We start from the raw sequence: 25,842 nt of genomic DNA on the forward strand, positions 1-25,842 counted from the left end.
CACTCAGCAAAGAAGCATCTTCAGCTGAAGACATCATAAAATAAAACCTATTATGTACGAAGAAAGATGGGTTATCTGATCTTCCTGTGTTGCCTATTGATCTAGTTTTAGCAAAAAAAGCATCTATATGCATTTCGAACAATGGCATTAGCCCTCCTTCTTCTGTATTGAATCTGAATACACTTGTTGGCGGTATAGATCAACCTCCCCACCGCAACCAGCAAGACGGTCAGAACGGTGGGCAGTTCAAGTCTCGGAGAGTTCTTAAGCATGGGGTTTGTTTTGTTTGGATTAAATTTCCTTGCACTTCCCCACTTCCCTTTCCCCTGCACCTGCATGTTCTCAATATCACTGGGCCTAGTAAGATCGTTGTTTTGTCCTCCCTTGTTCCCCTCCCTCATCACGCTCTGAAACACTTGTGTATGGACGCGATTCAAATAAAATATCATATACTGAAATTAAGGACTATCGAGACCTGGGACATTGATCCTGTGGCTTTCCCCTACGACAATTGTGTGGACAGAGTTCATATACATTTGGCAACTATCCATGCAAAATGTTTACTGTTGGATGAGACCTTGGCCCTGCTTTCTCTATGGTTTGATTTGACGAACTTGAATGATACAATGTCTGTACAGGTGGGAGGTGTGGGAGCTGCCAGGTCAATAGGTCACATTGTGAGGGAGGACATGACATCTCTCTTGCCTAACCCCGGAAAGGCTCCTCCCTCCAAGAGTGTGCGTATTGCCAAGCCTAAGGTAGCCTTACAACCGAACACTGCACCTAAACCACAGTGTGTCAACAAGTCCTTTCTCTAACTTTCACTGTAACGGTGGGTGAAGGTTTAGTACATCAGAGGAAAGTGTCTACAGAGAAAATGTTAAATAGAGGACTTGAACACATAACATCTTGGGCCTGGCTCCCTGAAGCCCTGCTCGTACAAAAACCTAAAAACTAGCATGACACTGTGGTCGGAGGGGAGGGCATCGCCTTAATCTCGTGGAACACCCAGGGCTTCGATCACTTATTCGGTACATGGGATCTCTTATGCAGATAAAGCAAACATCATCTGTCTACAGGAAACATGGCTATGTTCATCGACAATAATGGACGGCTTCTTCGTCATTCTGAATCCAACGATTAAGGGCCGCAAGGGGAGACCCTCTTCAGGGCTGTTCTTTCGACGGTGGACATGACTAGTAATCTGAGTATAATAAGGCAATAACATCCATAGCCCTATATTCAGATGGTAGTTTTGGAATTTGCCCATAGTCGAGCGAGTGGTCATCTTATCGTTTGCAATCTTTACTGGAAGCTGGTTTTTAAGGGGGTTGAACTGTTTATAGACACATTTTCAGATAACCTAAATATATGATTCGAAGCATACCCAGATTCTGAGATTGTTGTTTGTGGAGATTTCAACCTGTTGAATTTCGAGGTACTCTGAGGCAAAAAAGTTAGCGACATCTCCAAGAGGAGGTTGCGATCACAAGAAATCGGAGATAGAAATTTCCATAAACGTAATGGCCACATACTTGGTGACACTCCAGGGCAATACACGTGGAAAGGTGCTGGAAAGCCCAGCACAATCGACTACGTTTTTGTCACTGAGAGGCTCTTGAAGCACGTCAGAAGGTTTGAAGTGAGAGATTCCACCAGTAGCGACCGCAATATCTTATATGATCACTGGTCAGCTGAGTATAAGCTACCAAAAGAAAAGTATACTCCTGGATTGGAGTTTTACCCAGAGCTTAATAGATTGAGGATGTCCTCTAAAGATATATGGACCCTTCATTCAAGATTATGGGCCCCTGGGACCGAAACTAATTGCTGGACTGGGAAGGAAGATCTTGATTACCCCAGATTTCTGTTGGATTTTGTTTCAGTAGGTGGTCATTTGTCCAAACCCGATTTCCTTCCAAAACATTCCTTTAATTGGGTCATTCAAAATGAGAAGAGGCTCTTGAGAGCAGATGTGAGATATATTTGCAATGTTGGAGGTCTTGATATGAAAGACACCTTGAGGAGACGTCGCTAGACCTACTGTAATTGGCTAAAAAGGTACAAAGGAGGTTGGACTTAGCCGATTTTGAACTCATGCAAGCCCAAATGACACACAAAAATGTGGCTGAAATGTGGAAACTAATCAACTCTGCAGGGTCAGATCCAAGAGCGATCCTGACTAACGTAGCCCCCAAACACCTATGGGTGAAGCACTATTTCGATCTATTTGGGAATCAGAAAAAAGAGGGAGATCCAGCACAAACCTCTAAAGCAATCCCATGGGTGCTTGATTTTGATAAAGACACTATTTTTCAGCTTATAAGCAAAGTAAGCAATTCTAGAGCCCTGGGGCCTGATGGTCTCACTAATATAATGCTCAAAGCAGATCCGTGGGCATGGGCTGACTTTCTCTGGGTCCTATTTAATAAACTTCAGACACAAGGAAGGGTCCCAGACTTGTGGAAAACATCCATAACCGTAACGCTTTTTAAGAAAGGATCTCTGGATAAAACCTTTCTGTTAGGGAGAATTCTATGAAAAGGCTAATTTCCCAAACCTAGTGAGTCCCCCAGCAGCTTTGCTGGATTTATGTATTTTGTTTTCTCCTGCTAAGAGTGAGACTCTTTTTCTCCCACTCTTAGGCATGATTTGAGATATCCTTTGACTTTGAAATGTGTTTTATGGGCTATAGGGTCTTTTACTCCATAGGGCCTCATGTGTTTTTGGAAGATGGGTTACACAGCACGCTCAGTGCAGTAACCCAGGGGTGTCATAGTGACCCCCAAAAATAGACTCCATACCCTGGGACTGACTACTGTCTCCCAGGGCATGTAAAGTCACCATTGGCTTTACTAGTCCCAAATTATGAACAGAAACCAGTACAAACCATCATATTGTGGACGTACTGACTGGGGCAATTCGATTGCCCCGGGGTCTGTTGGTCGAGGGGGCACGACTCCGTCCCCCCAATCGAGTTTTGGCTGGTGGCAGTGGATACTACTTTTTATATCCGACTGCAAATATTTCCCTATGGGATTTTCCCATTGTTTGAGGCTACCATTTTTAATAAATAATTAATATAGCCTCGAATATACGGCTGGTTTATTTAATTAATATTAATTCACCGGTTGGGATTTTTTGGCAGAACTCGATGCCAAAATGGCGTTCTTGTTCGCTTCTGTGACTCCAACCCAAGTCGAGCCCTTTGTTCCACTTTTGGTGGGCTTCTCCACAGAAGCCCTCCAAAGTGGTGCCACTCTGTCTGGGTACCACAGGGGGTGTGGGAGGGGGTTTAGGCACCCTGGACTGAGTTGCCTTGGCAACTCAAGTCGCACTCTTGTGTGATTGGCCCAAGTACTTAGCATGTTTGATTGACAGCTAGGCTGAATGAATTAGGGGGTTGGCTGCATAAAAGCAGGGCTTTGGGCACTGGAACTTCTGAAGTCACCACAGGACCTAAGAATCCAAAGAGGGCGAAGCTGAGCCGACCTGCAACGACGACACCACCGGTGGAGCCCTGTTGAACCGTCTCACCACTTCTTCCAACGACAGAGGAGATCTTCAATCCGGAGAGTCTTCTTCCTTTGACTGGTGGGGATAACCAGTTTGCCCGTCTTTTCGCCTTCCCGGATCATCTCGTGGCCGCCTTGCCTGTGCCAAGCACCCCGGCAACTGGGATACCACGGTTTTTCCACTACCGCGAATAAAAGGGTAGTACCTTTTCACCGGAGAACTCCGCGGCTGGTTTCTTCCCTGGCAGTGCAACGACCTTGAGCTTTCCTCCACGTCGAGACAATCTCTTCCTCTGGACAACACTGTGACTTGCACCCACTGCCAGGAACAACTGCCCCCGCTGGAGGATCCTCTCCACTTTGAAGGTACTGTGTCCGCCTGGCCTCCCTCGCAACAGTCTGTGTGGGGTGACTCTTAAAGCCTCCACTTACTTATGGGTTAGCCCTAGGCTGGCTAACTGAACTTTTCTACACTGAACTAATTATTTCTGAACTCCCTGCAAGACTTTTAAACGTTGGTGATCTTGGGCACAGTGGTGTTCGGCTCTCTCCAAGAGTGAGCCTGTCCTCTGAACTTTTTGCTCACAAGTAGACTTTGTCTTTTCTGCCTTGCTGGGTGCTTCTAAAGTATTGTGTTTTGTGCGGTTCCTAATTTCTGCCTTTTCCCTCCCTTTTTCTTAAACTTATTGGAGTGCCATCTTTAGTTAAGCGCTCACCTCTGTCTGGAAATAAGTGGTGTTAACTAAGACTTGTCTAATAAGGAATAAGGGATGTATATATAATAATAGTGACTGTGTTTTTGAACTTGCTTATAGTAATAGTGCTGGAGTGTTTCTGAGTGTGTCTTTAAATAAATAACTATATACTTTTTTACCAAAGCTCTGGTCAGTGTTTGCTTGTGCTACTGTATTTTGGGTACCTATCTTGTATGCTCCATATACTGCCTAACTCATCTTGAGAGAAGTCTGACTGTTCAGCCACAGCTACCAGGTAAATCTGGGTGGTACAGACTGCTACCAATTGGGTCAACCACCTGTAGTCCTAAATCTTTTGCAGTGGTCCCTAAGGGAACTGCACAGGTTTCTGCCTAAAACCTTCCAACTATAGGCCCATTGCACTGCTCGATGTTATTGGCAAAATATACACGTCATTGGTATTGAAGAGCTTAAAGCAGTGGATTTCAGCGTCAGCAATTTTCGACTTCCATCAAGCCGGATTTGTCAAACAAGTTGTGACTCCCTTGAATGTGTTTCTACTGAACATCCTGAAATCTCAGGTACTCGTGAGCAAGTAGCACATCTTTCTGCCGTTCGTCGACCTCAAACAGGCGTTCCACTGTTTTGGAAAAAATTCAAAGCATGTGGTTACCCTAAAGGTCTACTCTCAGCCAAAAAATCTTTTTATTCTGACACTAGTCTTAGAGTTAGACTCGATAATAGAGGCCATCTTTCCGCTAGTGTTAACACGACCCTTGGCCTCAGACAAAGTTGCACCTTAGCAGCCGAGCTGTTTAACTTTTACATCTCGGACATGGGAACATCTCTAATTGAAGCAAGATCTGTCCCACCAAAAATTGGCAAGCAACGTCTAGGTCACCTGCTCTACGCAGATGACTTGGTTTTAGTTGACCAAACCCGCATCGAACTCTAGCGACAGTTAAACAAACTGCAGGAGTATGTAAAAAGAAATAAATTTAATATCAATGTACCAAAATGAAAATTCTAATCCTAGAATCTTCTCTTGGGAGGAAAGAATCTAGTCCATTGTGGCATCTAAATAAAGAACGTGTTGAGGTAGTCTCTACCTTTGTGCATCTGTGGATGTCGACCAACACCACCTTGAACGATGCCCCTAGGATCGCTTAAATTGAATATGAGAATTACTCATTTAGCTTCACAAGTGCACATTTTGCTAAAGAGATTTGGCAAATTGTCCATGCTCCCGGTTATCCATTTCTATAAAACCAAAGTGATAGCTATAGTTACTTATGGCACAGAGCTTTTTATGACCACGGATCATACTTGTTGGACGATCCTTAAGGGTAGATTTTGGAGGAGAGTGTTAGACCTACCCACAAGTACACAATGCCTGTAATCAGGTATGAATTGGGTCTAACCTCTCTACGCGCAATGATGCAGTGGAAAACTCTTTCACTGTAAAGAAAGGTTTAAGATCTTGAAAGAGGCCTCGGATAGCTCAGGTGAGCCTATTCTAAACAGCATATACTAAGACGCTGAAGATACTAGGATCATCAGAATCAGGTCTATTGTCCAATCCAGATGCAATTAAAATCAAGTTATGGAGACAAGATTGGGTCGATACTATAACAGTAAGGGATCTGTATAAATCTTACTCGAACTTCAAGGTCAAATGTAGACAAAGGAATTCCATTCTGACTTACCTCAGGGGGTTCCCATGCCCACTTAAACAAGCAAAATTGTTAAGGTTTAGACTGAACCTCCTTCCCACAAAAGAGGTCCCGATGAATAGGAACCAATGGCAAGAAGTGGACAATAATTGTCTATTTTGTCACAAATTAGACACTAAAGAAACACGCTATCACCTAACATTGTTATGCGAAGGACTGATGGAGAAAAGAACCCTATACTTGGGTACAGTAGTTAAATACATATCGATGTCTGTCGACGATTGGTGGTTCAGGCTCATAAGTGGAGAACATTTAAGCCAAAGCATTGCTTTACTTGGGTTTAGGGATGACCTCCTGACGAGATTAGTTTAGTGGTTGCTTTCGGCCAAACACAAAGTACCCTTACAGTTAAAGGACCGGTCCTTTAGAAAGCCCCTAGCCCTGAAGATTGCCTGACACACGCTGTGCAGGTAAAGGAGTTGGACGGCTTGGTTGTACAATTTGAGACATAATATGTCCCAATTGTCAGGAGCAATGGGATTTTTTAAGAATGTATTGTTATAAGTATGTTTTATGTTCCTAGGCTTTATGGTTTTATGTGTGGTTATTAGTTTGTACTTTTGGATTGACGTCGTGTTGAACCAGACTTAGCTGTTCAAACAAAAGACGATTCTTGATTGTTGATGTTTCATTTTTTTTTTTTAGAAGTGAAAGGTTTGTATAAACCAAACACTAAATAATAAAATAATAAAAATTAAATTAAAATGAACATTTAGTATAACCGAACACTGAAAAACATCAGGAGTTTTAAACGGGTTAGAACTTATTCCAGCCTTGTCCTCTGAATCAGATTCTAGTGGATCATGACTAGTTACCTTGTGTAATATATCGCAACAGGATCTACCAAGCTAAGCTTTATCAACCCTCATCACTAATCACCATTACCTGGAACTAAATCCTGCCCTACATGTATGATTTAGGTAAACATTTCACAATGGCACTCCTCTTCAGCATGGAGCTGCAATAACAATTCTTGGTCTGGTTTCATATCAGTTCGCAAGGCTCCCGAAGTGTCTTGTCTTATCAGTCTCAGCATGGTGCTCTGAGTGTTTATCTACATAGTCCGGCTATTATGGCGCAGCAAGAGGCTTCAAACAGCGTTGCTTCTAGGTACAAAGTCAAGGCCTTTTGCACAGGTTCTCTGACTTAATCAGCAGACTGCTGTCTGATTCTTTTTTTTGGGAGGAATAAAAGCAAAGAGAGAAGTCCAAGTTGTCATCTTCTTGACAGAACCTGGGAGAGTGAACCAGGTCTGCCAAATAAACAGTAGAGTGATATGGGTCTGGGACTCGCATACACAGGAAAAGAAGAATGCAAACCCTCTTCCTTGTGGCAGTATTTATTTTATTTATTTGTAACATTTTTGTCACTTCCTGACCCTGGAGTTTCACGGCGTTTGGTACAATAGCAATAAGTAACAGATCAAATGTGTTGTATTCATTATTATTATTTAAATTCTTATTAGGAGCTACATGTCCATGGGCCTCGGACCGCACAGAAGAGACAAAAAGGAAACAGAAGAAGAATGCTGAGAGGTCAAGGACAGGGAGGCAAAAGGAAGGAGCCATTCAGCTCAGTGAGCGGAATTAAAAAGGGCGGTTTTGATAGTCCTCTTAAAGCCTGTTAGTCGGTAAAGATCTGACAGTAGGTGACAAAGCATTCCATTCCTGAGGGGCATGGACATCAAAACTTGTTCTGCCAAATTTCTTCAACGGAAAACAAGGTTGGATCAGAAGATGCTTTTCAGTGCACCGCAGCATCCGACCAGGCTGTCTTAACCTAAGTGTTTTAATAAGGTATTGGGGAGCAGCCCTATTCTGACATTTGTAGGCTAGAGATAAGATCTTACGCCTAATTCTTTGATTTATAGCGGCAGCCAGTGTAGCTTTCGCCTGTAGGCCGAAATGTGATCATGCTTGGAGAGTGACGGCTCCATGCTGAGTGATCTGAAGGCGATGGAGATTTGCCTCTGATGTGCCCATAAGGAGGCTATTGCAATAGTCCAGCCGTGACATTACCAATGCAGTGGCTAACTGTGATCTGTTCTTTAAGGAGAGGTAAGGCCTGATCTGATGGAGTAATTTAACAACATGTCCACATGAAGAACAAACCTGTGAGACGTGTTGTTTCATGGAGAGTTCGGCGTCAAAAATGACACCCAATGTTTTCACTGATTTGGTCACGGGGTAAGGTTACCAGAGACCAGAAACTGGGCATACTGAGTGTCAAGTTTCTTTAAAATAATAAAATAATAATAAACGTGGGCCAGAGGCCACAATAAGCAACTCTGTCTTCTCATTATTAAGGGCCAACAAATGTAGTGCCGTCCACATTTTAATTTCGTTGAAGACTTTGTTGAGCACATCATCCAAATATATACCAGTCATCTTGAATAGGACCTGGGTGTCATCAGCATAATTTGCGTATTGGCCACCCAGTCCATCCAGGAGATGGAGCAAGGGCTTGGAATAAATATTGAAGAGCAGGGGGGGACAAATGAGCCCTGTGGTACTCTACAGGTCAGGGAGATAGATGAGGCTTGAGCATTCTCTGCGGCCACTCTGGAGGAGGTTCTAGGGGCCAAGAATGATGTGATCCATAAAGAGACCTTTTCGGAGCATCTGGTGATGGACTTTAGCCTCTCACAGAGCAGATTATGATCCACAAGATCAAATGCCACGGAGAGGTCCAGCAGCATAAGTAACGCAGGCTGACCCTTCTCGTGTACCCCTGCGATGTTGGATTTAAGGTCTACAAGGGCCACTCCGTTGAGTGATTTGTTCTAAAACCCGATTGACAGGGGTTGAGCATGTTATTTTCTTCCACAAATGTTTGCAACTGCAAATATGCTACTCTATCTATAATCTTCCGCAAGTAAGGCACATTGGTGATTGGTCGATAGTTCTTTGCTACTGCTGGATCAAGAGTGATCTTTTTTAAGAGCAGAGTTACCCAAACATCCTTCAAGGAGGTGGGAGGCATTGACCAATTTAGTGATCCAAGGGAACAGAGTGTCAACAGGACATGAATCTCCTAAATAGGAAGTGGACATAAATTTCATAACAATCTCGAGAACCTCTGTTTCCAAGCAGCTGTGATAATCAAACTTGGGGTGCGGGGGGGGGGGGAGCGGGTGTCGCAGGATTATCTAGGATGATGGTGTTATGAATATCTGTGTTAGTAGCAAGGCAGGCTTGATGGTTTGCCCAATGATTTTGTTCTGGAATTTATTTTGTATAGACTGACACCACACAGAGTCTTTAATAATAGGTGCACATGGCGATGTGTGGCTCTCAAAGTCTTTGAGCATTTTGAGGAGTTCATTTGAACTAGATTTGGCATTCCCAATGCGTGAGTTATGTTTTTGTTTTTGCTTCAGTAATTGCATTTTTATAGGCGTGCACAGGTGTCTTATATTTCTCTAAAGTGATGGGACAGGTGTTCTTTCGCCTTTTATTTTGTTGCATTTATCAGACACCCCCTGTCTGTGCCTTAAACCTAGCACTTGCCACTTGCTGGCTGCACTACCACTTGTTGTTTTCATTCGTTTGTTCAGCACTTTCCATTCTCACCCCACCCGCACTTTCCCCTTTTGCTCTCCCCTGCACTTGTGCGTTCTCAATGTCACTGGGCCTAGTAAGATTGTTGTTTTTGTTCTCCCTTGTTCCCCTCCCCAGCCTCATTGTGCTCTGAAACACTTGTGTATGAGCGTGATACAAATAAAATATCAATATAAATCTCGTTCCAAGCCTCTTTTTACTTTCCTAGCTTTCGGGATATTATCATCAAACCATGACATATTGATGGTTTCAGATTTAACTTTCTTTTTCTTCTAAGGGGTAGGCTGTCGATAGTGGCCTTGATGGCTGACGAAAGATGAGATGCTAGATCGGAGGTCTTCTTGAAAATATCTGTAGTGCCCAACTTATTTGAGAGTAGAGTGGAGAAAGCATCCAATTAGATATTCTTGGTGTTCCTGCATGTAATGTCAGTTCTTATATTGCTATCCAGTCAAGCAGGGGGAATAGGTAGCAGGACAACCAGTTGGACCAAGTAGTTATCGGACCAGGGACAGGCATGAATATCTATTGCTTTTCAGATTATGGGATAGAATCCATTCTAGAATGTGTCCACTTTGATGTGTTTGGCCCTTTGCTAACTGGGAGTAACCAACAGCTTCTAAGGAAGAGAGCAAGGATACGGCCTGTAAGTTGGCAGAGTCATTGGACCGTAGGTTAAAGTCTCCCAGAACCAATATGGGCGAATTGGGTTTAGTAATGTTATGTTATGTTAAATAAATTTCTAAAGCGCATGTTCACCCGCAGGTATCTTGGTGCTGAGGGAGGCAGAAGGTGCAGCAGCAGAAAAAACTAGAAAAGTTGAGTCTTTAGCGCACAGCGGAAAGCCAGATGGTTGTCACTGGCACAAAGATACAGAGGAAGACTGTTCCAGGTTATTGCGGCCATCACAGAGAAAGTGTGGCTGCCAATCCTGGTCAGTTTAACTCGAGGAACAGCAATCAATAAAGCCGACTGAGAGTGCAGAGGCCGGGATAGCATATAACGGGAACATTTTTCCTGTATATATTCGGAGCCCTGATTGTAGAAGGCGCGATGTACCAGGCACAAAGTCTTAAAAAGAATGCGCTTCTCAATCGGCAGCCAATGTAGTTGTCTGAGCAGCGGGGTGATATGAGTACGGGGGGAAGGGGGTGAATCAGGCAGCAGAGTTTTGTAGCAGTTGAAGGCGCTTGGTGAGATAGCTAGGCTGACCCAGGTAGAGAGAGTTGCAGTAATCTGTGGTACTCAGAACAAGGCAGCTACCACAGGCGCACAATGTTTAACTGGGATGAAGGGAAGCACCTTAAGTAGAATCTGTAATTTGAAGTACCCAGACTTACATACAGAGGCCACTTGAGGTGCCATGGAGAGGGAGGATGAGAGCAAGACACCCAGATTTTTGACTGAAGTCGCTGGCGTAGGGCAGGTACCTAACGAGGTAGGCCAGAACTCCAAGGTCCAAAAAGAGTGGGGGCTATAAGTGCCCAGTACCTCAGTTTTAGATCCATTGAGCTTTAGCCAATTAGTCGCCATCTGGGTGCCAAGATCCTCCAAGCAGCTTTGTACCCGAGACACCGGGTCGGCCCTGGTAAGGTCAAGCCGAACCAGGATCTGCGTGTCGTCGGCATACTATTAGTATCTGAAACCATGCGACAATATAAGAAGGGGACGGCTATACATGTAGAAGAGTATGGGAGAAAGTGCCGATCCCTGGGGAACACCACAGAAGAGCAGTCCCGGAGGGGAACGAAATTGGTCAAAAAAGCTTGAAATCAGTCGAAGACCTGACCCGAGATGCCAGCATCCGACAGCCAAACCAAACGGATGGAATGGTCCGCCGTATCAAAACGCGACGGATAAGTCCAACAATAATACTGCTCCCACCCCGCCCTGGTCGACTAACCGGGCAAGATCATCCATGACGGAGTTGAGAACAGACTTGTTTCCCCTTCCAGGGCGAAAGCCAGACTCGAAGGGGTAAAAAAAAAAACAGATGATTCCAAGAAGGAGGAAAGCAGAGGGGAGACCAGGGTCTTGAGCAGCTTCATGTTAAAAGGTAACAGAGAGATAGGCCTATAGTTAGCCATTACCTTAGGCTCAAGAGTGGGCTTCTTCAGCAGAGGAAGCACCAGTGCATGTTTAAGTTGGTTAGGGATTATGCCAGTTTGAAATGAGTGATTAATAGCGGCCGTAATATGAGGAAGTAACTCAGTAGCAGTGTCTTTGATCAAAGTGAGCGGAATAGCATCTTCTTGGGAGGCAGATTTAAGGCCATGGATGACTTTTAAGTATCTCAAGATCCGAGAACACAGGAAACGAGGACCATGAGGCCATATGGACTGAAAGCCGAGGGAGACTCGAACAGTCCGTAGTGGCGGAGGCTGCTTTAGCAATGTCCGCACGTATAGATTCTATTTTTGAGGAGAAAAAATCTGCGAGGGAGTACCACAGGGCTTGTGACGGAATAAATGTAGAGTCCTTTTTGGTGGGAGCAGAGAGGGAATTGACTAATTCAAAAAGAGCCTTAGGTCTGTTTATGGCTGCTTCAATCTTAGCTCCAAAGAAGATCTTTTTAGCCAAGACGATAGCCAGGTGGTAATCAGTCAGTAAAATTACGAAAAGTAAGTTTGGCTGTAGGGGAGTAGCATAGTCTCCAGTTCCTCTCAGCTTGTCTGCAGGCCCGTTTATTTAGTTTAAGTTCATCAGAGAACCAAGGCTCTGACCTATGCTTAGTACCTTTGGACAGTCTGAGCGGAAAGCCACTTCCAGGAAAGCGTTCTCAACAGTAGTAAGAGTTGGGGAGCTAACAGACGTGAGGCTTTCAAGTAGGGCTGTAGTAAGCTCAGATTGAGGTATTTTCCACCAATCGCGTCTGAGAGCAGTAATGCTATTTAGCAGCACCAGATGTTGTTCCTCAGAAATGGGTAGGCTTTGAGACAGATTTATACAGAGTAAGAATTGTGAGCGAAACAATAGGATTGTTTCGTTTTTACAAGCAGGTGGTCACAACCATCTAGGTTAATGATATTAGAAGAATGACAATCATATTGTTTTTTCACTATCAGGGCTACTGTCCCTCCCACCCCCTCACTGTTCCTTTCAGTCTGTTCTAAACATTTTGTACACCACTGGCACAGCCTCATCTGCGGCAAATTGAGTGGCATCGTGCAGTCATGTCTCGGTAACCACCAGTATATCTGGGCTATACATGGAGATGTAATCGTCAACTTCTGCCCCATGTTTAACCAGTGAGCGAGTGTTAAGCAAGGATATGTTTAACACACTATCAGGGGGTGTTATCTTCTTATCTTCTTTAGTGCCTATGATACCATTAGATGGCTGGGTACAATCCCCAGGATGTTCCTCTATTGTCTGGGTGAGGTGGTCTGTTTTCTGGCTGATAGCGAGGTTTGTAACCTCTCCTTTTGTTAATATCAGATACCATTGCACTGGTCTGATTCCCATATAATGAGATTGGGTCAGCTAAGGAGGCAGTATTAGCTTTCACTACATGTTTAGTGACACATCGTAGGAGAGGGAGGGCATATCGATTTTGCTTTTGTCATCTGTTACAGTTTCCCCAACTGGTAGATATTTCTCCAAGGATTTCGGCTCTTTGTTTGAAAACGAGTTGTCATGGAGGATGTCATGATGAATGCGAAAGAATTGGGGCGGGATTATGCTGCAAGCAGGGCACCTTACTTAATATTATCTATGGTTGCAAGAGATGAAGCAGGCAATAAGATTTGTTGGAAAACTACAATACTGCTGGGAACTCGTGCAGCAGGAAGTCGGAGCATGCAGAGTTCTAACAAAGAACTACTGCTTTAAAGCGCTCAACCTAAATACACAATTCTAGACACAGGTTTCAACATGGGCAGGGTCACAAGAGATCACTTTAAAATAAGAATTGAACAATTATATAACAATGGATCAAATAAAAGCAAGCTCAAAGTAGTTCAATGCAATGTAGCTAAGTTCAATCTGCTAACATTTGTCAAACAACCAAGTTTGTGCAAGCTTTCTGAAGGCAGAGTATGATTGTTCAGTACTTGGTAGGATATTGAACCAAGTCTGCCCTAGTCTAGAAACGGGGAAGCCTGGATCTGGGACCCTCAAAAGGAAAGACTGAAAGTGTTGTAGTGTGCAACCAAGTGAAAAGGGACCCGGGGAAGGGAGTCAATCCCCGTGGTTGTATTGAACTCTAAAGCTTAGGTACCAGGAGGAGGGAGTCATTCCCCCCTGGGTGTGTTGAACTGTAAAATTAAGGGAGTCCTTCTCCTGGTAACCAAAGCTGAAAAGACTTTCTGATACAAAGTGTTAAAAGATAAGCAGTGTGGACAATTCTGACCCGGGGAAGGGAGCCATTCCCCTAAGAAGAAGCCAACACCTGGACCTTAACTTTCATCCCTAGCCCAGAGGTGGTCTACTTTATCCTTAGTTATCTTTTTATTGAAATCTCGATGAATAGACTACAATTCAACTTTCGCAATTACTAAGTGATAACAGTGGAACATCGAAATCTCATTTTCATAATACCCCCAACTGAGATCCCCCTGCCCCTCAAGGAACTGAAGTCGAAGAGAAGAGGGAAAAAAGGGAACCCACACGACTGAGAACAGGGCTGTCAAGATACATGCCATGCAGCACTGACAATCTCCCGTCCTCGCCTGCGGAGGCACATCCTCCCGCCAGAACAGTCTCAACTCTCTGCAATACCCCACCACCACAGTTAGCTCTGGAATAAGTATATCATGGTCTGTGGTTGAAAAAACATGTGCTCTTTTCCCTGAGTGAACTCCAGAAAGGGTGCCCAAGTGCGTGGGAATCTTAACTATTGCGTCTGATATGAGAGCAGATAATCTTTCCATCGCTATAATCTCCCACACTTTCACCCACCAGTAGGCAATGCAAGGGCCTTCTGGAGTGTTCCAAAAGCGAGTGTGGTTTAGTCTCACAGCCATCAATAAATGTGCTATTAGTTCAGGGCCCATCATTGGCGAAGTACCATCTTCAGGGACGTACCCCAGGAGCAGGGCCCATGGAACCCTGCAGGCCCTTCCAGTCATCTCATTGTATTTTTTGAAGGAAGTGGTGGGGCTTTGAGACTCTCACTAAGGAAATGTGTTTTGCTTCATCAATGTAAGTGTCCCCTGCTAAGCACCAGAGAGCCACAGCGAGTGACCAGGGGATTATCCCTCAATTCACATTCAGCCAGGCCCATCATCCAGTAACCTGAGTCACCCGACCCCTGAGTCATTTACCTTGCGGTTCCCAAAGTCAGGGAGGGAGGCTGCATCAAAGGTGGCATTGTGAAATTGAGGTACATTTAAGTGTGTCCTTTTGGAACATGTTTTTGTCTGATCAGCATGTGACATTGTGCCCTTTTGTAAGAAGGCAGTCCCATTCCCCTGCTTTTCTACATTTAAAACATCATTGAACACCAACATCAGCATATGATGCTCCTGCAAGCAGTGACTACTATGTTATATGGACAGAGGACTACGCAACTGGCCTTTCCATCACACCCCTCTTGCAGACCAGACCTCATATGGTCTGGGCTGGCCTTCTAGTATCAGCACAGGTCTACTGCTTAAGGATACTAGACCATTCTACCTCGCCCATAGATTTGACTTGCTTCCCATTTTACCAATGTCCCTGACACTGTACAGATTTTCTTACCAGCCACACATTACCCTGATGGCCCCATCCTAGAAGCATTATCTCTGGCTCGTTGGCTCAGGAAACTGCATGGACTGGTATGTGTTGCCCTCTACACCTCTGCAGATACTGCATATAAATTGCACGATTTGTGTTGACTTGGGCACCACCAAACTGGATATTAATCCAAATGTGTGTGCCACTCACAACATACCATACGAACAATCGGGCATGTGGCACTTCCCTTCTCTGCTCACCAACACCACAGTGTTCCTATTGACCTTTTCCTCTATCTGACTTCACAATACTCCCCATCCACGGTTATGTAGAGAGCCATAAAGAATGAGGTGTTAGATATACAGCTGCTTTGCACTTTGTATATGCACTTACAATTAAGTATATGCACTGTGTGCATGTGTTGGGCACTTGGATGTTGTGAGTAGTATACATGCCATTGTGTATTTCAAGTGTCTCCATATGGCATGTTTCAAAAGGCATACTAAGCACACCAGGGTTTGTTTTATTGTATGGTTTAGGTTGTGAATACATGACAAGGTTTCTCTTTGAAATTTGGACATGCTTTCACAATCTGGATGCCCTGTGACCATTCTGGAATTGGTACTGATGGTTTTGATATGTTTGCCTCGAGTTGTACCTGTGCAGGAATGTGGACAGTTAGACATGTTCAGCAGGGCCGTATTCTGCATAAGGAGCATGTCTGCATGTACGTTCATGAGCAGTGTGCACTCCACCAAGACTCTGTGCCAACCTCCTGAGTACTGATGCCTTCTCCTAGAGATGCCGACAAGCAATTCCACAGTTAAACATCTGGTTACCATAGGAAAGAAGAGGTGACCCCAAATACCCCAAAAGCTTCATAGACAAAGCTAAGAGAGATAGGACGGAAGTTAGAAAGAAGAGATGGGTCCAGTGCAGGTTTTTTCCGAAGTGAAATCACCGTAGTGATTTTAAATTCCGCCCGGATAACCCCTGACTTGTAGGAGATATTTATAGCCGTAGTAACTTCCGTTAGTATGGAACCACGTCTAAAGGGGAGCCTGACTTGATGCGATGTATGGCAGTAGATACCATTGCCTCAGTGAAAAGCGAAAAAGAAGACCATTCTTTCACTTCAGACATGCCACTCTGACCTGGTAATTCCCTCTCTGGAGCAAGAACCGAGTCGGACGCTAGGTTGGTAGTACGGATAGCCTCAATTTTCGACACAAAAAACTGGGACAAAGAATCAAAACGATCCTGAGATGGACTAAACGTAGAAGTGTATTTCTCTGAGGAAGACAATGATTTGACCACCTCAAAAAGAGCTTTAGGCAGCCTCAATTATCTGGGCGACATAAGCTTCCTTAGCTGCTGTAATGGCTGAAAAATATGCTACTGAGCATACTATATACTGGGCTCTAAGATTGGGGTCGTATGCAATACGCCATTTGCGCTCAGTCTGTCTAAGTTTGAGAGGGGCTGTTTTTAGCTGTTTGAAAAACCATGGTTCCGAAGGACGCCTACGAAGTTGGATTAGCCGCTGAGGAGCCATTACATCGGATGCTTCTTGCAAAGAGCAAGACAGTGCAGAAAGAGAGGCGGCAGGAACCGCCTGGCACTTTGCTTTAACTGGTGAGGCAAAGCCCAACAAGTCAGCAGAGCGCCAGCAGCACTGCCACACACGAGGCGGGGGGGGAGTCTTAGACTAAACCAGGCCTAGTTTGAATATGCATGTCCCTAAATAGTGTTCAGACCAAAGTACCAGCTCAACAGATTGAACGGCTAGCAGGGCTTCATTAGCCAATACCAGATCCAGAGTATTTCCCATTCTGTGAGTCTGTCCCAAGACCATTTGTTGGAGACCCAGGTCAGTCAGACTAGCAAAAAACAGATCTAGTGCTGGGACCCTAGGGCAGTTACATTTCAAATTAAAATCACCCATCACAACAAGTGAGTATATTTCAGATGAAAATCAGCCACAAGATCAACTAGAGATTCAAGGAAAACAACATGGGAGCCGGGGGGGCGGTATGCAATCAAAAGGTGACAGGTTAGGAGCGAGGAGATTACACATCTCAACATCAAAGCCTCCATAGATAAGGAGTGAGGACAGCTGAGCTGTGTGTGACTATAAAATAGGATTTAAAAATCACTGCCACCCCACCACCTACTTGGAGCCACGTCTCGGTGAGGCAAAGCAAAGCAGGGCAATACATTGCAATCAGTTGCTATTTTCTATGCATGAATTAATAGACCCTGGAGCTCTGCTTAGTAAATATAGCGATGACCCTAATCACCCTGTCCTTTGTGGTGGTTTTTTAGCTTTGGAGCAGATTTTGGTCCAGCGTACTTTCTTTGTTGCATGCTTAGCTAACTGTAGCCTTGCTTTATCATTGGTTGTAATATCCATTGACTATGTCACCTCCTTATGCGTTAAAGTCTACAATTACTGCAAATATGTCATAAAAGGAAGAATTCCCCAAAGGGAATGTTCCCAATCTGGCTATGTGGTAGGAAATAAGTGCATCAATGGGAGACTTGGTTGCAGTAGTCATTTTCTTTTTAAATCTGGCTTTGAAGAATCCCTTTTGATCTGGTGAACTAATAATGGATTTAATTCTGATAGCAGTGGAGATGGCATTTCTTAGTATTTAGATGGACATCAATATATCATGCACAATGAAAGCATTTTATAGTCTCTTGCTCTGCTGCCACACCAGGCATGACCCCTCTCAAAGAATTCCATGAAATATTGCAAAGGTCGAACTCACACTTCAACTCTCACTCAGTGCAACGTCTCTTCGATTTACTATTGACTGTGACCTCTCATTCAAACACATATCATCCATCTTCTACCAGCTTGCACTCCACCGCAAAGTCAAGACTTTTCATCCCTGCCACAGTCTTAGAACTGTTGTCCAAGACATGGTCATCTCCCATCTAGACAGTGGAAGTTTATTTATTGGGTATTTATAATGTGCCTATACAACAATGGTGTTACAAGTAGGGAACACCCTACTTGTAGGCATTCCAGATGCCACCTGAACCCCCCTAAAAACCATCCAGCGCCCTGCAGCATGCCTCATTACCGAACTCCAACTAAGCAAATACAACCACATCATGCTCATTCTCATTGAGCTGCACTGGCTACCCCACCAAGCACACACAATGTTCAAGACTGCCTACTTTACGCACAAAGCATTCACAACCATAACACCACTTTGCTGAGAAACTAACTATCTCTGGAGGCCAGCACACCACCAGAAGTCTCAAAATTACCCAACTAAAAACAAAGAATTGCAAGAGGGAAAACAGGAAACAGAACTGCACAGTTAAGACTGGCTCCCTCATCCTACACTTCAGGAAAGGCCTGAAGACCCTACTTTCCCTGACCGCTCCACTGGACTCTATTTCTCCACCTTTAGAGATCCTCCTGCTCCCGTGGCGCCCTGCTTATAACCCCCTAGGAGTAGCCACTATATACAGAACTCCATTTCTTCCCAGTTAGGTTTGTGCATTATTAATCCTGTGCATAAATACAAACATACATACCAGGACAGGGCAAATTTAGTCCCCATGTCAGTCCCACCTTTTTGTATATACAGGTCCCCATCAAATGCTGTTCTCTAGCATTAACATCAACATCTTGGAGAAGGTTTGTGTGTGTTGTAGAAAACTGTCTGCCCTCGGGGGCATGGCCAGCGAGGACATTGCTGGATGCTTTCTCGATGAGCTCCTGAGCCTACACTGATCCCATGGGCCCAAGATCCCCTTACATGCGACCAAATCCACCCCGCAGATGAGGAGACAGGGTCAGAATCCCCCTTGAACAGACCCTGCAAGTTTGAAATTGATTGGCTCTTGCTTTGTGAAGATCATGCCGTATGAAAGCGCCTGCTTGAAAATCCAAAATGGTGGGCACATGAGACGAGCGGTTGCCCAGCGACTTTGGAATGTCAGAAATTGCACAAGAAAAGTGCCTCCACCCTAAGGCACGAAGACTGGACTGCTGGCTGTGGGAGTGATGATATTCCTAGCCCGCTGCAGTATTGTTAATGGAGAATGCGACATTCGCCCACTGACTGCAAGGGTCTGCCGCAATAGCGAAGGCACTGGGCGAAAGCCGTGAAGGCGCCAGAGTTATATGGTGACAGTGGCCCTGAGAATTCACCCAGCAGGAAAACAGTGATCTGGGCAGGCAGAGCGGACTGTTTTCCTCACCCCCTTTCCCTTGCACAGATAAGCAATTGCCGCTCATGTAATACAGCATTTAGAACAGCGCTACCAGCAAGGTGGCAACAGAGGAAATAAAGATATGAGCTCCCCGGCGGGGGGTGCCCGGATCAGGGAGAAGGCAATACAACAAAGCACTACCGGTCCTATAAGCAAGACCAGGAATTGCGGTCTTGTTCCTTTGTGGCGTGGCATTTGGAGTCTCCCTGATCAATGGACTCTTTCAGCGAAGTGATGAGTGGAGCAGGCCCAGCCCACAGTAGCCAGAAACCAATCTGAGGGAGTGATATCCTCTCTATAGAGAAAGTGGGCCCAGGCTGTGGAAAGGTGTGGCAAAGGAAGTGAGGAGCCTGCTTGAAAGTTCAGTGTGGTTCGCAATCCCACACAGAGAGAAATTTGAAGCCTTTTGCTCAGAAAAGGGACAGACAGATAGCATGTGGCCCCCCATTACTGCTGATGGTATTGACGATCAGGCGGCGGGCAATTGAAATGGAGGATTCAAGAGAAAAGAGTCTGAAACCTGCGTAATCCAGTGAGGAGGGTCTGATCTTTGCCGTGTGCAGCAACAGAGCCTGGTCGCTGGCTGCTTAAGCTGGTAGTGAGGTGTGTAGAGCATAGGCATCAGCCTTGCTATGCAACTGGCTCAGTGAACTGAACACCTCGATTACAGGCCAGCCTTTGGAAAATCAGCTGCACTTTATATGGGGCATACCCTACGCTTTGGGAAAGAACTGTGCCTGAGCAAGACACCTACGGGCAGTGTGAGGAGTGGAGCAGCAGACAAGGGGCAGGTGGTGGCAAAGAGTCTGAAGGGAACACACCCTTAACAGAGAGAACTTGTGGGGAAAAGAAAAATGGCCAAACAACCAAGTAAGCAGAAAGGCCCCCTCTCTGGGGACATTAAAGCCATGATTCAACGGTAAGACACAGCGAAGCGGAATCAACAGACTGGGGCACATATTCATTCACCACCAAACCCGATTACACAACTTGAGGAGGACTGTTAAGTATTTCAGTCAGGCGATACACCCGGATCTCAGCCTAGTATGCAGCGCACAACTGAAATGCTTATATTGTTATATATATGGATTCAATATTTGAGAGATACATCACTCATATCACATCCCTTTTTCAAATTCCCCGGGTCACGATGGACCAGGAACCAGGCTGGTTGTAAAAACGCAATTTTGAGATCCTAGCGCACACAGGAGTCAGCGCAGCCATATTGCGGTTTCTTGCACAAATGCAGCATGGTAAATCAAAGCTGAGTGGGTCAATATATCCCACAGGACCACCCACCCACAAGGAGGTCGGATCTCCAGATCATAAGGAGATAAAAGACTGCATCATCAACTTGATTAAATCAATTACTGATTTGAAAAAACAAATGGTGGCAGTCGAAAGACTGGTGGACGAGACGGAAACAGCTCTGTGGGAGCAGGGGCACGAACAAGAGGAGTTGGCCAGAAGAATGAAATCTCTGGAGCAAAAAATGGAATGGGTCACAAACAAACAGGAGCATGACAGATCCAGGAGAAATAACATCAGATTGCAGGGGATCCGCATGGCCGTCGCAGAATTGACGCAGGGAGACGCAGAATTGAACGAATATGTGCTAGTCTTTTTCCGCCACTTGTTAAATGATCCATCAGGCGACAAAATCATATTGGACCGAACACACAGAGTCTGCACTTCCTATCAACAGCAGAAAAACGTTATCCCGAACGTGCTCACAAGTGTCCACCTCTTCCAAATTAAAGAAAGGATAATGAAGGCGGTACAGAGGCAAGACCTTGTCAAATTTCGGGACCCCCCATAATGCTGTTTCGGATTGTGGTTCAGGCAATGCTAATGAAGCCGAAACGCCTATGTGTGGTAACGAGCTGGCTACAAGAAAGGGTATTTGCTAAAGGTGGACTTTCCCGTGTGGACTCAGGTTTGACCACCAAGGCATATCATACCACATATCCAAGGTGGAAGAAATGGTGGACTTAATGGGGAAGGATGAAACTGCACAACCGACAGATCTCGCTGGACAGAGAGATGGAGAAACGCCTGGCATGGGTGTACAGAAAGGAACGGATTGTGACAGGGGTGTCCTTATCATCAGGGGAGGGGACAAGACAAGGGGCTCTAATCGTTGAAATGACGTGACATGTATTGGTCTCATAAGCAGAGGATCTTTGGGTAATCTAATAAGCAAGAAGGGGGGGATTTGGGAATTGCAGGGTCTAAGGGAGATTTGGGAGGGGTTTACGGTTCTCATCTGATTACGATAATTGGACTAAGGAAAGGGGGGGCAGGGGAGGATCGGACAGGGCTTTGAAATTGGGCCCTATGAATCCAGGGATGCTCTGCAGGTCCTGGTGCAGATTTCTATAATGTGAATTGTTTAGGTCACAGATCTTGATGGTTGTTTTGGGAATGGGTTGGAGTTGGGATTTATTTGTGAGATGGCTAAGCGTCCTTTGAGTGGTGGATAGGAATTGGTATGGGGAGTACGATTGACAGCCTTACAATTCCTAGAGAATGGTTGATATACATTTGACTACCCTGAATGTTTAGGGCCTCAACTCACCTGTGAAGCACCGCTCCATATTGAGACGCTTAGTGGCACTTAAAGCCTCTGTAGTTTTCCTTGAGGAGAGACACTTGCTTCCAGAGACAAAGTGCATATGAAACACAAGGCATTCCACCAGCAATATTTTGCTCCAAGTGTGGTAGAGATATTGATGGGCACAGCGCAGGGGTTTAAGAAACACTTTTGTATAAGGACCCATAAGGGAGATTCCTGGTCCTCAAGGGGCCAGTGAGAAGTCAAACATTTACATTTGTCTCACTTTACGCCCCTAATGAATGACAAGATCACTTTCTGGCACTGTTGCTCCGGAAACACCAGAGCTGGTGTCAGGGACAGGTGATAGTGGGATGTGATTTTAACTGTGTTATTGACCCTGCACTAGATAAAACACTAGCCCCCACAAACAATGACAATAGGTTTCGACAAGCCTTGGGGAAAATTCTTTAGGAACTTAGGGCTAATTGAAAGTTGGAGGTTCTTCCATCACACTGAAAGGAACTACACACACTATTCGTCAGTGCACATGGGCTTCTCGATCATCGATATGATTTGCGTATCGGCTACACAAATAACTCAAGTTCTTGTTATAGAAATAGGGGCCTGCTACCTCACGGACCATGCATCTGTGATCCTCCAGATCGAATCAGTTACACAGTTGGGTGGGGGATGGAAACAATGGAGGTTGCATAAAATGATCCTTAGGGATATGGCACTTAGGGCGCAAATGGAAACGGTAATCTGTAACTACTTCCGGGAAAACGACACAGGGGAGTTGGACTGGCGACCAAGGCAGTATTTTGGGGGTCGTTCATAGCGCAAACAGGGGCTTATCTGCGGTGTAGAGAATTACGACGGGTTGACCTTGAAAGGGAGGTAAAGGAAGCAGAAACCTTACACAAAGGTAATCAGTCACTGAAATCATTACGAGCTCTGCGGAAAATGAGGGCACAACTAGAAGCTCACTTGTTAGGCTGCTCGGTCCAGAGGCTGATACAATCAAGCAAACTTACTATATGAAAGGGGATAAGGCCAACTGCTTCTTGGCAGCAAAATAGAGGAAGCATAGAGCCCGGAATTATATAACCCCAAATCCACAGCATAGCACTGGAACATTGAGATGTGCTGAACTAGAAAAGTTAGTGATAATGTAATTGCTCGAAAACGTGGATAAATCCTGAAGTACCACATTAACTTCCCGGAAAAATGAGGTTTACCCCAGATATCGGAGGAGGATAGGGCTCACTTAGAAAGTCACTGCAGAGGAAGTGGGTCTAGCTACAAGTGTCTTGCCGGCTAATAAAACACTGGGTCTGAAACATTTTGGGAACGGCTACTACAAAACATTTAGGGAATGGCTAATACAACCCATGACCAAGCTCTTTAACAGGATTGGGGAAAAGGGGATAAGAGCCGAGGACATGGTAATATCTGCAACATCGCTGATACTCAAACCAGGGAAAGACCCATTGGACTGTGCCAGTTATCACCCCATCTCCCGGCTTAATGGAGATGCTAAAATGTACGCCAAAGTATTAGCGGGCAGGTTGATGAACGTATTACCCAAAGTGATCCACCAAGATCAGGCCAAGTTTACCCTTGGAAGGCGCACACAGGATAACATAAGACAAGCTATCAATGTTATTGATTGGGGGACCGGATCTGGGCAAAAAGTCTCAATAGCGGCCCTAGATGCCAGGCAGGCCTTTGATAGCCTAGACTGGGGATTCCCGAAACTGACACTAACAGCATTTGGATGTGGCCTGAAAGGAATACATATGGTTATGGTCAATTTCTAAATCCCATGTCCAAAATGTATGGTCAATGGGCAACTCACGGCTCGGGTGGTGATTCGATGGGGTAGACACGCCAGTGAGACCCATTGTCACTGTTAATTTTTGCCATGGTTTTGGAACCGTGGCGGTGCTAATTAGACGGGATCCGGAAATATTGGGGGTGGATAGCAAAGACGGGACGCACAAGATCCCGTTATACGCGGATGACATGCTTCAATTTATGAGGAACAAAAAGAACACGTTGTCAAGAGTGATGACTGAGTTACATGATTTCATATAAGTATCAGGGTCCACTATTAATCACAACAAATCAAAGGCCCTTAACATTACAGATGGCCCAGGAGAGATAGAAGGCTTGCATAACAGATCCCCGCTAAGTTGGGAACTTAAAGAGATCAAAAACTTGGGGATTACCGGACTATGAAGTATAAAAACCTGTGTGGGGCAAATATACCCCCATTATGGAAACGGCAGACTGAAGACCTTAATAGATGGGATGCACAGGAGTTATCGTGGTTCAACCAAATAGCTGCAGGGAAGATGACATTGCTGCCTAGGGCTGTTATATGTAGTAAGTCCTCTCCCTGTTAACATTCCGGCCCACATGTTGAAAGTGTTGCAGAAGGAGATTCTCCCCTTCATCTGGAGTAAGAAAGTAAGAAAAGATTGAGGGCCCCTAGGAAGGTTCTCTTTCGGTGACTGCTGATGGGGGCGGGGGGGGGATTGGAAGTTCTTGGTCTAAAATGATATGGCAGCCCAGATAGCCCCAATGGTATACTGGTCCAGGACAGAACGTGAGACGGGTTGGTACAAAATTTAACAGGGAACTGCGTCCATTCTATTGGGCGCACTACAGTTCGTCAGATAAGAGGTCAGGGGGGTGGGAATCCACTGTTGGAGGTGACCAAAAGCTCCCTCGGGTGGGGTCTTGGGATCAAGCTCTGTGATGGGGCAAACAACCCCGGGCCTCCGGCCTTACAGCCCTTATGGGGACGTCACCCTGGGATGGAGTAACACCACCTGGGAACGCTGGGATGGGACGTGCCGCCCTAAAATTGGGGGACTTTTATCAGCCGGGTCCCCGTTATTGTTTGAAGAAAGCAAAAATAAATTCCAGATAGGGGGTAGAGAAAGATTTAGGTATATCTAGATAAGGCATTGGATCTCACAGAAGGCACTAAAAGAGGCAGGTACGAGGGCACCACTGGATGGGAGCGAAAGTTATCTCATGGCTCTACCATCTGCTGGACAGAGCATATCCAGGCAACAGGTTGCCATATATGGATAAATGGGAAAGGGACATAGGAACCACAATTAAGGAGGAGGATTGGAGACAGATCTGGCAGAGGGCCCATAAGGCGTTGAAGTGTACAACCATTAAGGAATCAGCCTATAAAATCTGTTACTGGTGGTACTTGACCCCACAGCGAATACACAAAATGAATCCATAGTTCTCACCCCTATGTTGTAGGAAATGTGGGGAAATGGGAGACCTGGGACACATGTGGTGGACTTGCCCAAGAGCCTGGTTCTTTTGGAAGGAGATAGTGGGGCATGTTAAAGATATAGTGGCTGTACAGCTCCCGGATTTCCTGAGTGTATTCCTGCTGGCCGCGATCGCAGAAGATATATATGCTGCGAGTGGGGCAAAAGCGACCCTCCTTACAAATTTACTGATAGCGGCTCGAATGACGGTGGCACATGGATGGTAAACTGAGGAGGGCCCTGTGTAGGCTTGGTGGTGGGTCAAGATTTGAGGGGTAATGGCAATGGAGAAGGTATGCACACTAGCAAATGGTACATATCACACATTTCTTAAAGTGTGGTTCCCCTTCCATGAGCATGTTAGAGCGAGGGACGAACAGTTCTATAAACCAGGTGTGCTTAAACGTTTCTCAATACTGTGACTTCAGGACAGGGTACTCCGAGAAGCAAGGCATAATGCCCGGCCATGGGCCCTGTGAGTTTCCCGTTATGCCACATTTGTTTGGTTGTTTTTTTATTCATGGTTATTGAAGTTACGGTAAAGGGGGTGGGGTTGAAGTTGATTACTGAAAACCTTCATTGTGCC

At 45.2% G+C, this 25,842-nt stretch overlaps 1 protein-coding gene across 3 annotated transcripts in view; it reads left to right on the forward strand.

Annotated features, from left to right (window-relative positions):
- KIRREL1 (kirre like nephrin family adhesion molecule 1) overlaps positions 1-25,842 on the forward strand; it is a 2,247,154-nt gene that overhangs the window by 1,914,359 nt on the left and 306,953 nt on the right. The window lies entirely within an intron of this gene.

This window comes from Ambystoma mexicanum, chromosome 1q (assembly GCF_040938575.1).
Source record: "Ambystoma mexicanum isolate Mex_15411 chromosome 1q, UKY_AmexF1_1, whole genome shotgun sequence".
In the NCBI taxonomy this organism is placed as follows: Eukaryota; Metazoa; Chordata; class Amphibia; order Caudata; family Ambystomatidae; genus Ambystoma; species Ambystoma mexicanum.